At 37.4% G+C, this 17,869-nt stretch overlaps 1 protein-coding gene across 3 annotated transcripts in view; it reads right to left on the bottom strand.

Moving 5' to 3' along the window:
- The window catches only part of Prorp (protein only RNase P catalytic subunit), a 146,951-nt gene that overhangs the window by 7,338 nt on the left and 121,744 nt on the right, over positions 1-17,869 (bottom strand). The window lies entirely within an intron of this gene.

Here is a 17,869-nt window from a genome sequence, read left to right as displayed (position 1 = left end):
AAAAAAGTTTGTTTTATGGATTCAGACATTGAAAGTACATTTATTTTAGAAAACACTTATTACTTTTTCTTATCTTTCTCTCTCTCTCTCTCTCTCTCTCTCTCTCTCTCTCTCTCTCTCTGAGTCTTGTTAAGTTATCTAGGCTGGTTTCAAATTTTTGATTCTTCTGCCTCAGTCTTCCAAATAGCTAGCATTTATAGGCATGTGCTACAGCATCAGGCTCCACTTATTCTTTTTATAAAACTATACCAAGATTACAAATTATTTTCAATGATCCCAGATATAAAATGGCAAGTGGATTCATTAATAGGGATCACAATTCTAAAATTTTTCCATATTCATTTCCACAACATTATAAAGATACAGAAAAGAATGCAAACCAAAATACTTTTATTACTGATTTTTAAAATTTCCATCCAGCTAGGGAGACAAAAAAGACAAGGGTCCTTGCAGCTATAACCTGGTTCAGATAAACAGCCCTGAATTTATTAATATTAGGTTAAAGGTGGAAGCCCAAGGAAGGGCAGAAAAACTTAGCTTGAACTACTCTGGGGCACCATCTTGTGGCTAAAAGGTTAACAGCAGCTCTCAGAAAAGAACAAAAATAAAGGAGAATAAAGAAAAGACACAGGAAAGAAACATGAGTGAGCAGAATAAAGGCAATGGCCTGAAACACAGTCCAGCTATAAAAGCCTACTTCCTCTGGAGCAATGGCCTGAAACACAGTCCAGCTATAAAAGCCTACTTCCTCTGGAGTAAATTCCAAGGCTGGATCTAGTGGGTTGGGTCAGAGTCTCAAAGGTATATTCAGAAGATCAAAGAAAAGGAAAATTCAATTTTATTCTGTTAGATGAAAAAGAAATTAAATTTGGAAGATAGTACATACTCCCCCCCCCCCCCAAAAAAAGAGGGATTGTACACAAGGGCGCTCAATCATGAGTTACATTAGCTACATTCCAAATTCTTTAAATTTTTTTAGATACAGGGTCTCCCTAAGTTGCCAAGGCTGTCCTCAAACTTGCGATCCTCCCGCCTTGACCTCCTGATTTGCTGGAATTACAGGCATGCACCATTGTGCTTGACTTTATATATCAGTCTGTCTCTCCTACTAAGTACAACTAAATCCCCCGGACAGCATATATAAAATTAACATGGGAAGGCTTTTTTTTTTTTTTTTTTTTTTTTTGGTAGAACTGGGGATCAAACTTGGGGCCTTGAATATGCCAGGCAAGACTCTACCACTGAGCTATACCCCCAGCTCTAGAAGGCTTTTAAAGCTAGGGATAAAAGGCAAACTAGTGGGCTGGGATTGTGGCTCAGTGGTCTGAGTGCTTGCCCAGCATGTGTTAGGAACTGGGTTTGATTCTTAGCACCACATATAAATACATGAATAAAGGTCCATCAACAACTAAAACAATATACATTAAAAAAACAGAACAAAAACAAACTGGCTAAGGGCCTCAGGACATAAGGAATGGAAAGGCCAAAGCATGTAGTATAAACAAGCAAACAAACAAAACCCAAATACCACACAAACCAAAGGTCTGTTCCCTATCTACCCAGCAAATACCAGGTAAAATAATGACACCAGTAGACTGTGATGCAAGTTATAACTAGAACATGTATCTTTGATACACTCAAAGATGCTACAGATGAGGGCTGGGGTTGTGGTAGAGCACTTGCCTAGCATGTGTGAAGCACTGGGTTCGATCCTCAGCACCACATAAAAATAAATAAATAAATAAAGGTATTGTGTCCATCTACAACTAAAAAATTTTTTTAAAAAAGATCCTGGGGATGTGGCTCAAGTGGTAACGCGCTCACCTGGCATGCGCGGGGCGCTGGGTTCGATCCTCAGTACCACATAAAAATAAAATAAAGATGTTGTGTCCGCTGAAAAACTAAAAAATAAATATTAAAAAAACTCTCTCTCTCTTAAAAAAAAAAAAGATGCTATAGTTGAAAAGAAAAAAACCCCAAAACCCACTAAGAGAAATAAAAGTGGAATTCTAAGAAAAGTTCAAATAACCCATAGGAAGGCAGGAAAATAATTTAGAAAAACAAACAATGAAAATAGATAATAGAAAACAAAAAAATAAAATAGCAGGCATATGCCCTAACATATCAGGAACAGCATAAGGTATAAAGGGCCCAAATATATCAATTAAAGGACAGACATTGTAAGAGTTGAATTTTTGCCAATCTTACATGTTAAAAATATAATTCTATTACATGCTAATTTAAAGAAACTCAATTCTGATTTAGGTTGTTTTCTATATTCCATACTATTTTGCTATCATCCTTAAGATGTTTAAAGTACAATTCTCTAGTAATCAGAAGAGTATGAACATTTCAGATTAATATTTGGTACAAACATTGTCTAGTTTGGCTTCTACCCTAGTCCGATTTTTCTCCTGTAGAGAAAAAGATTTTTTTATTTTTTTTTAAGGCTCACACATATCATATTTAGTTTTGGCACAAAACTACTAAAAAGTATTTCCTGACCTCAGGGTAAAAATATAATTGGCAGGGCTATAAGTGTTAGAAACAACTGCATAGGAGTGCTTAGGAAATAGAAAACTGGGAGGTGGGAGAGGCCAGTGAGGGCCATACTTCTGAGTAATCCTAAAAAGCAAATATCACTTCCTTTTCCATTCTTACAACTTTTTACCTCCCCTTCTTCAGGCTCTAGTTCTAGTACTTCCTGGGATTGTATGTACTATACATTTTAAAAATGTCTAAAGCCTTTGAGATGTGATGTCTACCAAAAATAAGAAAATCTGTGCCAGTTCTTGATAACTATAAAACTGGGCGAGGTGGTACACACCTGTAATCCTAGCTGTTCGAGAGGCTAAGGCAGGAGGATCACAAATTCAGGATCAGCCTGGGCAAACTTTGTGAGACTCTGTCTCTAAAAAATAGAGCTAGAGATATATAGTTCAGTGGTAGAATGTCCCTGGCTTCAATTTCCAGTATCACACATATAAAAAGGGCTGGGTATGTAAACTCAGTGGTAGAATGCTCCTAGGTTCAATCAGTCTCTAGTATCACAAAACAAACAAACAAAAATAACTATAAGGAGGCTTAAATATTAAAATTATATCATTATTACAATTAAAAATTAATAATTTCTTAATTTTAAATATCCAATGGTCATATTTCTCCGAATTTAAAATTAAAATCTAAAAAAGCTATGTCCGTTACAATTGCTTGATAGCTTTCTTAAGACTCTCTATAAGCTCCTCCTCCATCTTTTTAAAATTTTTAGTATACTGGGGATTGAACCAGGGGGTGCTCTACCACTGAGCTATATCCCAGCGCTTTTAATTTTTTAAAAATTTTTTTTAGTTGTAGATGGACACAAATATCTTTATTTATTTGTTTTTATGTGGTGCTAAGAATCAAACACAGTGCCTCACATATGTGAGGCAAGCACTCTACCATTGAGCCACACCCCCAGCCCCTAAATTTTTTGAGACAGGGTCTCGATAAGTTGCCCAGGCTGTCCTCTAACATGTGATCCTTTTCCTTCAGCCTCTCTGGTAGCTGGGATTATGTGTGTGTGCCACAGTACTGGCTTCCTCCTCCATTTCCTTTTCCCCTTAGAGTAAAAGAAATGTGGCTATTCTTACAAAATTTCCCACATTTAGGGTATTGCTCATTGCCTCCCTCTGACATCACATAATAGAACCTCCAGTTCTCTATCTTTTCTGTAAAATGGTAGTTGGATCTAGAGGCTGGATCAAATTCAAGGATTTTGTTTTGTTGTTGTTTTGGTTATGCATGTATAATAATGTGCTTGTGGGTGTGTATATGTATCTATTTAAAATCATGGTCTTTTTTTTTTTTTAATATTTATTTTTTTTTTAGTTCTCGGCGGACACAACATCTTTGTTGGTATGTGGTGCTGAGGATCGAACCCGGGCCGCACGCATGCCAGGCGAGCGCGCTACCGCTTGAGCCACATCCCCAGCCCAATCATGGTCTTTTTTTGCATTTAAAAATTATTTTTATTTATTTATTTTTCTTACATACATGACAATAGTGGAATGCATTACAATCATAATTATCCATTCACAGCACAATTTTTCATATCTCTGTATATAAAGTATGTTCACGCCAAATTATGCCATTATACATGAGCTCTCTTATTTATTTTATTTTTAAAAATCATGGTCTTGATAAAGTTAAAAGGCTAGTTCATCTATCAACATTACTGAGAACCTTCTCTATAAGGTTTTATAGTCTCTAAGCAGGGACTGTTATTGATACAGATCTAAAGGTACAATTAACCTCAAGTGCAAAGAGGGAGCATAAAGGAGGGGTGCTTCCATCAGACTCAGAGTAAGGTCAGAGAAGTCTTCACAGAGCAAGTGACAGCAGAGCTCAATTTTCAGACCAATTATCCAGGCAACAAATGGGAGTTTCCAAAGACAAGGAACAGTATGTTGTGTTCTTTATCAGCACACTGAATTTGAGAAACTGCAAGGTATCAAATGTGGCTGAGGCAGAGGTATAGCAGAAAGTACCAGAAATACTGTAGGAATAAATGCAGGGGTCAGATTACAGGGGTCTGTGAAAGCTGATAAATCTTCCTGCATGAAAGCAATGGGGGATAAGCAAAGGATTTAAGACAGCACAGTGACATAACTACCATTTTATTTTATTTATTTTTTTTTGAGAGAGAGAGAGTTTTTTTTTTTTAATATTTATTTTTTAGTTTTCGGCAGACACAACATCTTTGTATGTGGTGCTGAGGATGGAACCCGGGCCGCACACATGCCAGGCGAGCGCGCTACCGCTTGAGCCACATCCCCAGCCCATAACTACCATTTTAGAGAGATCAAAATTATGGATTGCAAGAAGGCTGGACTAGAACAGGCAGATCAATTAGAAGGCTTCTGCAGTAATCCAGGCAAGAGATAATGAGAAAACTAGCAATAAAGATGGAGAGATGAGAGCCAGTAAAGCAGAACTGAGCAGACTTAGTCACTGACTGCATGTGAGAAATAAAGGGGAAGGATAAGGCAAGGAAGATTTGGACCACCAGAGAGAGAATGGTACCAAGACAGATTCCTTTATTTATATGTGGTGCTGAGAATCAAATTCAGTGCCTCACACATGCTAAGCAAGCACTCCTCTACAACTAAACCACTACCCTAACCCCCAAGGCAGATTCTTGAGAGGAAGAGCTCTTGATATCCCTAGGTAGGAGATTTTTCATTAGGTAGCTGGTTATGTGGGGCTCTACCATTTATGGGAAGGCTCTGGGCTCCAGATAAAGATCTGGAAGTCATGAGTGTAGATGAGCTATAATAGGATAGGATAATGGGAAGAAAGCAGAGGATGAAACCTGAGGATAGTACTATTTAAAGGAGAGTGTGAAGACAGAAGAAGAAATATAAGGAAGACCAGAAAAAGATTGTAAGGAATATTTTAAGGAGGTGGTAGAGGGTTAAGTATCAGTGCTACAAAAGCATCATGTAAGATAAGGACCAATATGTGGCCTATAACTCAGTGGAATAATTTGATGATCCCATAGGGATTAGGAGTGAGCTTTCAGTTGCTTCCCTAAATCCTATGTGAGACTGCAGTTTGCTTTGCATGGACAGGTTGCATCCTACAAGCACAGCTCTGTTTTGATGAGCAATCAGTTCTGTTCTTTATTTTACATACTGAGTGGTAAGGATCCTTCAAAATCCAGCCTTCCCAGCACCACTGTGAAGGGAGCAGATTTTTTGGATTTGTTCTTAAAGATGAATATTTACCTTTTGATCACACACACACAAAAAAAAAAAAAAAGAAAGAAAAGAAAAAAAAAACAGTAGCAAGGTAGAGGCTGAAGACATAGGCATAGAAGTGACAACTGCTGGAACAAGGTTCCTGAGAAAGCAGCAAGAGGCAGAATCCAGAGAAGAGGTGGAGAGAAAACCTCTTGCACTGAGATGGAAGAAGGATAATGATGGATTTAAATACAGAAAAATCTGATAGTATGTGTGTAAATGCATGGTATGTATGTAAATACGTGAAGCTGTTCCTCATGAGACCTTCTATTTTCTTTGTGCAATAGGAAGTGAATCACTGGTAGAGTTATGGGGAGGGGATGGAATAGGAGGCTTCAGGGTCATTGTGCAAATGAGATAGAGCTGGTACGGAGACTGGGAGTGGGAGTTTCTACATGACCGCGTGTGTGCGTGCACACACACACACACACACACACACACACAATTCTGAACGGGGTAAAGCTGGGGCTTAGTTTGAGGCCAGCAAGCCAATGCCCAGAGGTAGCCGCAGTCAGCCCAAATGTGAATTTACAGTGCTCAGTGTCCTGCCTGCACAATAAGAGGCAGCAACTGGAAGACAGCTAATGAGAATTAGTTTCTTGTTCTACACTAACATTTGGTGAAAAGGCACTTTCTGGTAGAACTATAACTGAAACATCAGTCATCTAATATTCTTCCTTTTTATTAGTAGTAATTGAATTCAGTAGTCCAAATTCATATTTATATCAGCATAGGATCTGTGATTTGGGTTCTGGCCTGAGTTGGAAATTTTGAATTCCAATTTTATTTATTTGCTGAGATACAAAATGTGAATAAAGTACCTCTGCCTATGCCTACATCTCCCTTCTCCCTTCACTATCCTTAACAGTGTTATAAAAATTATCATTATAAATGAAAATGTAGCTGGGCATGGTGGCACACTCCTGTAATCCCAGTAGCTCAGAAGGCTGAGGCAGGAGGATCATGAGTTCAAAGCCAGCTTCAACAACTTAGTGAGGCCCTAAGCAACTCAGCAAGACTATGTTTCTAAATAAAATGCATAAAAGGGCTGGGAATGTGGCTTAGAGGTTAAGCGCTGCTGGCTTCAAATCCAGGTACCAAAAAAATAAAAATAAAAAAAAGTAAAATGATATTTACATACAAATTTTTTGTATGTAAAGATGAGATAATCTTTGATAATTTTCTACAAGTTCTCATAGCAATTTATGAGGGAAGTCAGTGTTTTCTCATTTAGAGACTAAAGGAGCTAAGAGAAAACAGGGACTTATTCAAGGTGTTTCTGGGTGGTAATTCAGAGAAAGGATCTCAAAACCACCTGGATTAAAGGGGATGTTCTCCCTGACAATGCCCCTTCCTTTTAAATAAGTTTAAGAAACCACTAGAGGACTATTTGATAAGGTGGTCCGGGAAGGCCGTGTGTTAGTGAAGTACATTTTCTTTTTTTCTTTTTTGATACTGGGAATTGAACCTCAGGGTGCTTTATTACTAAACTATATCCCCAGCCCTTTTAATATTTTACTTTGAGACAAGGTCTTGCTAAGTTGTTTACCCTGATCCTCGAAGTAGCAGAATGTGTCTTCATGCGTACGCGTGGCCTCCCACAGTGGGTCTCATTAAATTGCTAAAGTTGGTCTAGAACTTGTGATCCTCCTCCCTCAGCCTCCTGAGTCATTGGGATTACAAATGTGGGACACCATGACACCATGCCCAGCACATTTCCTTGATTATGGTACCTCTCTACCTTCTGCCAAACTTCTCTTCCTTTAATAAATCAGTGTAGGAATGGTGAGGAAAAACTTAGCCTTAGTTGGGGACAGGTTCCAAATCTAGTTAGGGTCTAGAGCTATCGATTAGTTAAGGTTCAGTACTCCTTGGATAATGCAGCTAGTGTCAACTCCTAACACTTCTGATGCTATAACTCCATGTGTGAAATAAATGAATATAAATAGCTTTTAAGAAATCACAAAAGTTCACAGATTCCTGAGCTCAGGAATAGTTTTCTTCTCTTTATAGGACCTGAGGTAGCAGGGGAACCTGGATTAAAGCAGAAATTGTTTTCACAGCTAGTGGCTATTTTAGTGCAAATTGGGACTGTGTAGAGGGTTTGTGGAGCAAAGAATCATTTATTTGACAGGTTTAACCTATTTTTTTTTTGGGGGGGGGGCGCGTGGTACTGGGGATTGAACTCCAGGGCACTCGACCACTAAGCCACATTCCCAGCCCCATTTTGTGTTTTATTTAGAGACAGGGTCTTACTGAGTTGCTTAGCGCCTCACTTTTGCTAAGGCTGGTTTTGAACTCACGATCCTCCTGCCTCAGCCTCTGAGCTGCTGCGATTACAGGTATGCACCACCGTGTCTGGCTAGGTCTAACCTTTTGGAAGTCTCATTTTTTTTCTCAGATAAAACTATGTGAGTCTTTACACCAAGGAGAATGTAAAGTGATTTAGTGTGTACCTCCTTTCTTTTCCTACCAGAAATTTATGTTCATTGGTCAAGCATCATGAAAAGTGCTTTCATTATCTCATTTTAATTATAAGACAATTATATGAGTTAGGTCTTATCATTACTTTTGATCTGCCTTCTCTTTACACATATACAGAATTGTAGTTCAGAACCTAAGCTGATAAAAGAAAGCAAATTCATTTTAAATAGAATACTGATATTAAGGACAATATTTTCTGTTATTCATAAGTGCAGATATTTAAAATTCCATAAACAACAGAAGTTCTTAAAATAAGCACTAATAGACTACATATTCTTTCCCCATAAATGAATTCCAACTTCTAATACTCATTACAGTTGTTTGGGAGATTGGAGCCAGGAAATACTTCTCCATTTTTTTTTTTATATGATTGCTTTACTAAAAGACAACCTCACTGTAATGTGGGGATTAAACTAGGGCAAATGGTACTGGGTGGGAGTTTTCCTATTTGACTCTGGCTAGAATTCAGGATATGATGGGGTTAAGTCAAAGACAGACAAGAGAAAGCAAGAAAAATAAAGTTTTTTTTTTTCTTCACAAACTAAGAAACATAAACCACTGTAGGGACAAAGATTATGAAGAACTCTCCTGGGGCAGTGTTCCAGAACTTGAAGACCACAAACATAATGTTTATAATTGATGCATTGTACTCTCCACAAAGTTTAAAGCTGAAAAACAAGGGAAGTCATAAGTTATACTAGTACAATGGAGTTTTCTATGATGTATCTATAATGTGATTCCCCTCTGCAGGCTAGCTAATACCCAGTTTCATTCCAATCTCTATCTTTATTTCTCTCATTTTTCTCTTCAGCCAAGTTTTAAGAGAAGAACCCCTGCTCTAAGATGATGACTCTATATTTCTTGAGTGACTGACATTTTCTGTGTTCCTATAAAAATGCCACCAAAGAGGAGAGTGCAAGAAATCCACCAAAGTTGTGGCTCAGTGCTTCTGATTTCAAGTGGTCACATCATGTTTTCATTTGCCTGATGCTCAGCTACTGCTGTATCAGCCTCAGTTTTACCTTGAACAGGTGTTGCTGCTTGCAGAAAGAAGAGGTCATTATTTATTTAAGGAAAAATTAATAATGGTGTTTTGCTAGAACTATTAAAAAACTATATATACCATATAGGATGAAGTATATGGGAGAATTGGAAAATGATAAGAGAAGTGTTTTGGTGAAAAAGCAGAAACTGGGGCAAAGAGGGAGAGGGAAGCTTTCCTGGGTATATGTAAGCACTATAGGCTTTTTAAGTTTGGTGGAGAAGTTCCAAGAAGGGTGAGACTAAGATGGGCTCCTACCTCCATCTCTGTGCATGGAAGATTTAAAACTACTTAATGACTACTACTTTGCAGGCCTTGGGAAGAACATATATACACAAAATTTAATCACTACATCATGATGTCATAAATGATCCCACTGGTTTATGTTAAACCCACTATGTGCTATATCCTGCTTTTGTCAATCTTTGGTATTTTAGGGAGATTTCAATGATCTCATCCTGTTCTTAGTCAATGAAACAATTATACTGAGGAAGAGAAATGCCCTTTCTGCTTTGGGAACATCCTGTCAAATGTGGGATGTGTTTCCTCAATATCACTGTCTGCTCTGATGCCATTAGCACCCACACAGTTATCCAGCCTTTTGAAAATATTAAATTGTTGGACTGGATGGGTTTCCCCAGCTAGGTGAGACTCAGAGCTGTCTAGAATACAAATGATTTGGCTCCTGACTCATAATGTGACTTTTCTCCATACATTTATATACATTCTTTGTTTTTTTATTTCTCTGTAAGATATCTGTGTTTCCTTTATCCTGTGAGCCAAGAAAAGATATTTTGAATATAAAAAACTAATTTCAGGAAAAAAATTAATTTCAGGAAGATTAAACTAACTTATTCTGATGCATTTAAACTGCCACCCTTAAAAGGTTTATTAAAAATTTCCCCCAGAATTCTAGATCCAGTCCAAGTTATAGGAAATGCTTTACTCACTCTGGGAATGATGTGAATGCTTTCAGAATCAAAGGACATCATTTAATAATTAAAAGAGAAGTAACATAGCCAGGTGTGATGGAGCACACCTGTAATCCCAGCAATTTGAGTCTGAGGCAGGAGGATTGCAAGCTTGAGGCCAGCCTCAACAAATCAGCAAGACTCTCAGCAATTTAGCAAGACCCTGTCTCAAAATAGAAAATAAAAGGGCTAGGGGTATAATTCAGTGGTAAAGTGCCCCTGGATTAATCCCTAGTACAACAAAACATAAATAAATAAGGTTAAAAAAAAACAAGGGGAAATACTGGGGAATTATATTGGCCAAATTATAGTTATGCTGTATGCATTCACGAATACGTAACAACAAATTCCACCATTATGTACTACTATAATGCACCAAAAAAATATGAAAAAAAATCCAAAGTATATAAAAGACCTGACTACATAAAGACATCTTGGAAAGCTCCAGTTAATGTTCTGAGCTATCTATCCAGTCCTGAAAGTGGAAGCAGAAGAATTTGCATATTAAATGAAACTGAACAAACACATAAAAGAGACTTTTCCATTTGCTATCTATTATGTAATAATATAGTAATAACAATTAATAGCAAAAGCCTTGATATCAGACTGCCTAGATTCAAATTCTTGTTCCACTATGTACAAACTTTCTGACCTTGGGAAAGTTACATTTCCTTTCTGTGCCTCTGTTTCATTGTTGGTGATATTAACTGGAGAAATCACAGTAGATAATGCATGTAGATACAAAGCACACTGAAAAGTACTTAATAAATGTTAGCTATTATTAAACAATACAGTCTGGATTCATTGATTTAGAGCCCCCAATCTCTACTCTATCAGAAGGAGTAGGGAAAAAAGGGAGAAGAGGAAGGGGGAAAAGAGGGAGAGAGGGAGAACATTGTGAAAAAGAAGAAGAAGAAAAGAGAGAAGGAGAAGGAAAAGAGGAAGGAGGAAGGGGAGGGAGAGAAAAAGGGAAAGATAAACAGAAAAGTTTCTTTTGGCATCATCACAGACTTGGATGATTTTTGGGTTAATCTCTGTCAACATTTAGTAAGAGTAGAACATAAACTTTCAGGTTAAGAAGACAAACCCTGAACACACACATCTATCTAATCTTAATTGCACTTGAGATGTCATTAAAACTATAATATAATCTCTCTAAAATGACAAATCCATAAAGACTTGGAATATGACAACTACATAACTTTTGGAAAATAGAAGATGCACAAATGATAACTGATCTTGAGATCCAATTCAGTCAAATCTGAAGAATGGTGGCTAAGAACAAAGAACTGGTGGTATGGCTTGGTGGTAATGTTTGACTAACATGCATGAGTTCCTGGATTCAACTGCCAGCAACTCAAGGGGAAGGAAGAAAGGAAGGAAGGAAGGAAGGGAGGGAGGGAGAAAGACAAAATTCCTCACAAAGACTTTTCAGTACTCTAGTACTGAAAAGAAATGAAGCTCAATGGAGATGTGTGGCTTAACTAAGAAGTAGATAAAAGCTGTTGAAGAAACATTTGATTCCTAGATTCATGCTTTCCACCTCTTTGAATCTATATTGCTTCTGATAGGAGAGGAAGTTTGAGGGTTTGTTATTTGGGTTGAGAGAGAGAACAGGAATCACAGAGGTGAAGGAATCATCAAAATAACCAAAAAAACATTTCACCAAACAAAAGGTTTCTAGAATGGAACAGTTCTTTGATAACAGACCATACCAAGTCACACCACTGTGAAATTTTAGAATACTAGAGACAAACAGAATATATTTGAGAGTAACACTAGGTCAGGCATGGGGTGCATGTTTATAATCCCAGAGACTCTGAAGGTTAAGGTAGGTGGACTGCAAGTTCAAAGCCAGTCTCAGCAACCGAGGGAGGCCCTAAACAACTTAGCAAGACCCTATCCTAAAATAAAAAATTTTTAAAAAGAGAGGTTGGGGACTTAGCTCAATGGTTAAGTGCCCTTGGGTTCAATTCCTAGTACCAAAAACCAAAAAACAAAACAAAACAAACAAACCCACAAACAAAAAAAGGAGTAACATTGGAAGTATGAAACACTTTCTTCAAATTCTGCAAAAATATTATTTCTAACCTAGAGATCTATTTTCAGCCACATTATTCATATATAAGAATAAGATAAAATAACATTTCAGACATGAAAGCTCTCAAAAGTTTACCCCCACACCCCAATGCATCCTTCTTTAAGAAGTTCCTAGAGAATCCCCACTAAAGAGACTAACCCAAGAAAGAGGAAGGCAGGAAAGAGAGATCCAACAAGGAGAGAGGCAATGGGAATCCCCAGGAAGATGGTGAAGGGAGATCCCAGAATGACAGTTGTGTATCAGAGAAAGAGAGTAATGAGTCCAGGTAAGGACTCAAGAGATAAGCCACATTAAGGACTGTTATTATCAAGATTCCCACTACCATTATACCATTATTTTAACTGAGCATAGAATGCCTGAGTATTTTCCATGGCTTGTCTTAAAAAGGGCCAGGGTTCCATACTCTCTGACATATTATTGTTGCCTCCATCAGTGAAGACTTGCATTTTACTAAAAATGCAGAAAGTTTTGTTTTGGCCTACTCCTGAATGCTGAAGGAACGCCATAATGAATTTAGGGGCAAACAGAAGTTAGCCCATTCTGTTAACCATAGTTCTGTTGGAAGTCATGTACTTGATCTAAATAATAGCTCTGTTAGATGCCCTGCCTGTGGTGTACTCTCTTTTTCCTAAGACTCATGTTTGACCTTGAACTCTGACTTCCCCAGATAGGACTCCTACAGAACAAAGCTAGATCATGAACCAAAGACTATGTTCAGCTTATCTTCTCGAGGAAGTTTTCGTTTTTTTTTTTTTCCTTTAGTTTCATAAATTTAATTTATCCATAGGAACAAAGTCTACAGGTCAGCTCAAATGTACATGCTTTTTCTATATGCATGGCTGTTGTATTTTATTGTTTTTTGGGACATACTCAAGAGTAAAATTTTTCTCTTGTTCTTTTTTTTTTTATTGGTTGTTCAAAACCTTACAAAGCTCTTGACATATCATATTTCAAACATTAGTTTCAAGTGAGTTATGAACTCCCATTTTTACCCCAAATACAGATTGCAGAATCACATCGGTTACACATTCACATTTTTACATAATGCCATACTAGTGACTGTTGTATTCTGCTACCTTTCCTATCCTCTACTATCCCCCTCCCCCCATCTTCTCTTTCTATCCCATCTACTGTAATTCATTTCTCTCCTTATTTTTTCTTCCAATTCCCCTCACAACCTCTTTTATGTAGTTTTTTATAACAATGAGGGTCTCTTTCCATTTCCATGCAATTCCCCTTTTCTCTCTCTTTCCCTCCCATCTCGTGCCTCTGTTTAATGTCAATCTTTTCTTCCTGCTCTTCCTCCCTGCTCTATTCTTAGTTGCTCTCATTATATCAAAGAAGACATTTGGTATTTGTTTTTTAGGGCTTGGCTAGCTTCACTAAGCATAATCTGCTCTAGTGCCATCCATTTCCCTGCAAATTCCATGATTTTGTCATTTTTTAGTGCTGCGTAATACTCCATAGTGTATAAATGCCACATTTTTTTTTATCCATTCATCCATTGAAGGGCATCTGGGTTGGTTCCACAGTCTAGCTATTGTGAATTGTGCTGCTATGAACATCGATGTGGCAGTATCCCTGTAGTACGCTCTTTTAAGGTCTTCAGGGAATAGACCAAGAAGGGCAATAACTGGGTCAAATGGTGGTTCCATTCCTAGCTTTCCCAGGAATCTCCATACTGCTTTCCAAATTGGCCGAACCAATTTGCAGTCCCACCAGCAATGTACAAGAGTACCCTTTTCCCCACATCCTCTCCAGCACTTGTTATTGTTTGACTTCATAATGGCTGCCAATCTTACTGGAGTGAGATGGTATCTTAGGGTAGTTTTGATTTGCATTTCTCTGACTGCTAGAGATGGTGAGCATTTTTTCATGTATTTGTTGATTGATTGTATGTCCTCCTCTGAGAAGTGTCTGTTCAGGTCCTTGGCCCATTTGTTGATTGGGTTATTTGTTGTCTTATTGTCTAATTTTTTGAGTTCTTTGTAAACCCTGGATATTAAGGCTCTATCTGAAGTGTGAGGGGTAAAAATTTGTTCCCATGATGTAGGCTCCCGATTTACTTCTCTTATTGTTTCTCAAAGCCCTAGAAAAGGAAGAGCAAAACAATAGCAAATGCAGCAGAAGGCAAGAAATAATTAAAATCAGAGCAGAAATCAATGAAATTGAAACAAAAGAAACTATTGAAAAAATTAACAAAACTAAAAGTTGGTTCTTTGAAAAAATAAACAAGATTGACAAAACTTTAGCCATGCTAACGAAGAGAAGAAGAGAGAGAACTCAAATTACTAACATAAGGGATGAAAAAGGCAATATCACAACAGACGCCACAGAAATACAGAAGACAATAAGAAATTATTTTGAAAACCTATATTCCAATAAAATAGAAGATAGTGAAGACATCGATAAATTTCTTAAGACATATGATTTGCCCAGACTGAGTCAGGAGGACACACACGATTTGAACAGACCAATATCAATGGATGAAATTGAAGAGGTAATCAAAAGACTACCAACCAAGAAAAGCCCAGGACCGGATGGGTATACAGTGGAGTTTTACAAGACCTTTAAAGAAGAATTAATACCAATACTTTTCAAGTTATTCCAGGAAATAGAAAAAGAGGGAGTTCTTCCAAATTCATTCTATGAGGCCAACATCACATTGATTCCGAAACCAGACAAAGACACATCAAAGAAAGAAAACTACAGACCAATATCTCTGATGAACCTAGATGCAAAAATCCTCAATAAAATTCTGGCGAATCGGATACAAAGGCACATCAAAAAAATTGTGCACCATGATCAAGTAGGATTCATCCCTGGGATGCAGGGATGGTTCAATATATGGAAATCAATAAATGTTATTCACCATATCAATAGACTTAAAGATAAGAACCATATGATCATCTCGATAGACGCAGAAAAAGCATTCGACAAAGTACAGCATCCCTTTATGTTCAAAACATTAGAAAAACTAGGGATAACAGGAACTTACCTTGATATTGTAAAAGCTATCTACGCTAAGCCCCAGGCTAGCATCATTCTGAACGGAGAAAAATTGAAGGTATTCCCCCTAAAATCAGGAACAAGACAGGGATGCCCTCTATCACCACTTCTATTCAATATAGTTCTCGAAACACTGGCCAGAGCAATTAGACAAACAAAAGAAATTAAAGGCATAAAAATTGGAAAGGAAGAACTTAAATTATCACTATTTGCAGATGACATGATTCTATACCTAGAAGACCCAAAAGGGTCTACAAAAAAACTACTAGAACTAATAAATGAATTCAGCAAAGTGGCAGGATATAAAATCAACACGCACAAATCAAAGGCATTTCTGAATATCAGCAACAAAACCTCTGAAATGGAAATAAGGAAAACCACTCCATTCACAATATCCTCAAAAAAAAAATAAAATACTTGGGAATCAACCTAACAAAAGAGGTGAAAGATTTATACAATGAAAACTACAGAACCCTAAAAGGAGAAATAGAAGAAGATCTTAGAAAATGGAAAGATATACCCTGTTCATGGATAGGCAGAACTAACATCATCAAAATGGCGATATTACCAAAAGTCCTCTATAGGTTTAATGCAATGCCAATCAAAATTCCAATGGCATGGGCTGGGGATGTGGCTCAAGCGGTAGCGTGCTCGCCTGGTATGCGTGCGACCCGGGTTCGATCCTCAGCACCACATACCAACAAAGATGTTGTGTCCGCCGAGAACTAAAAAATAAATATTAAAAATTCTAAAAAAAAAAAAAAAATTCCAATGGCATTGCTTGTAGAAATAGATAAAGCAATCATGAAATTCATATGGAAAAATAAAAGACCCAGAATAGCAAAAGCAATTCTAAGCAGGAAGTGTGAATCAGGTGGTATAGCAATACCAGATTTCAAAGTATACTACAGAGCAATAGTAACAAAAACAGCAATGGTACTGGTACCAAAACAGGCGGGTGGACCAATGGTACAGAATAGAGGATACAGAGACTAATCCACAAAGTTACAACTATCTTATATTCGATAAAGGGGCTAAAAGCATGCAATGGAGGAAGGATAGCATCTTCAACAAATGGTGTTGGGAAAACTGGAAATCCATATGCAACAAAATGAAACTGAATCCCCTCCTCTCACCATGCACAAAAATTAGCTCAAAATGGATCAAGGACCTTGATATCAAATCAGAGACTCTGCGTCTGATAGAAGAAAAAGTTGGCTACGATCTACATATCGTGGGATCAGGCTCCAAATTCCTTAACAGGACACCCATAGCACAAGAGTTAATAGCAAGAATCAACAAATGGGACTTACTTAAACTAAGAAGTTTTCATTTAATAGTGACAACACTGTCCTTTCCTCACACAGCTACTGTTGAATTTTCCAAACCCAAATTATAAAAAGTAAGAAGTGATTTACATATAAGTTAGGATTACATTACCCAGATGGGGTGAGAGAAGGGGAATAAGTTATGAAGGGAAAGGAGAAGAAGTTATAAAAGGCACAATGGAAGTCAACTGGTCGGTACAGAGGTTATTAATTAATTTCTCCTTAAATTACACAATTACATTTAAATAGTGTTCTTTATACATGACACATTTTACACACACACACACCATAGTCTTTTTTATTATAAACCACATGGAATTGCCAGTATTCTACCATCTTTAATGTAAAAACAGCAACCTCATAAGTTTAATCCTACTAGTTCAGGTTCAGTAATGTGCCCTGTGCCTTTGAAGCAAAATAAGAGCCCAGTTTCCTCACATGCAAAATGTGGAAGGGAAAAAAATAGGTGGTTTCTGTCTCAAATTTAACAAACTCCTATAACTGTGTAACTGTCATGTTGTGTATGCAGAACAAAATAATTCTTTTCTCTAAAAAGTTAAAACACCATAATGGGGAGTGGGGTGCTAGGGAAGAATAAAGGAACACTGGATTGGGCAGAGGGGAATGAGGGGAGGGGAGAGGGTGTGGGGTGGGAAGAATGTGGAATGAGATGGACATTATTACCCTATGTATAGGTATAATTGCATGAACAGTGTGACTCTGTATCGTGCGTGTACAGGCAAAGAAATGATAAATTGTGCTCCATTTGCATACTATGAGTTGAAATGCATTCTGCTGTCATGTATAACTAATTAGAACAATTACAAAAATTAAAAAAAAAAAAGAAAGTTAAACACTTAGCCAGGCACCATGGCAACACCTATAATCCCAGTGACTTGGGAGGCTAAGACCGGAGGATCATGAGTTCAAAGCCAGCCTCAGCAACTTAGCAAGGCCCTAAGCAACTCTCTAAATTAAATACAAAAAGGGCCAGCGATATGGCTCAGTGGTTAAGTGCCTCTGGATTTAAACAAAACAAAACAAAATTTAAATTTGGAAATTACTGTGTGTTTCCCAGGAAAAAGATCTGCCAAACATTATAGTCACATAACTATAATTTAATAGAACAGAACAATGAGGACTTAAAAACA

This window comes from Urocitellus parryii, chromosome 6 (genome assembly GCF_045843805.1).
Source record: "Urocitellus parryii isolate mUroPar1 chromosome 6, mUroPar1.hap1, whole genome shotgun sequence".
Lineage (NCBI taxonomy): Eukaryota > Metazoa > Chordata > Mammalia > Rodentia > Sciuridae > Urocitellus > Urocitellus parryii.
This window is presented reverse-complemented; position numbering and strand designations above follow the sequence as displayed.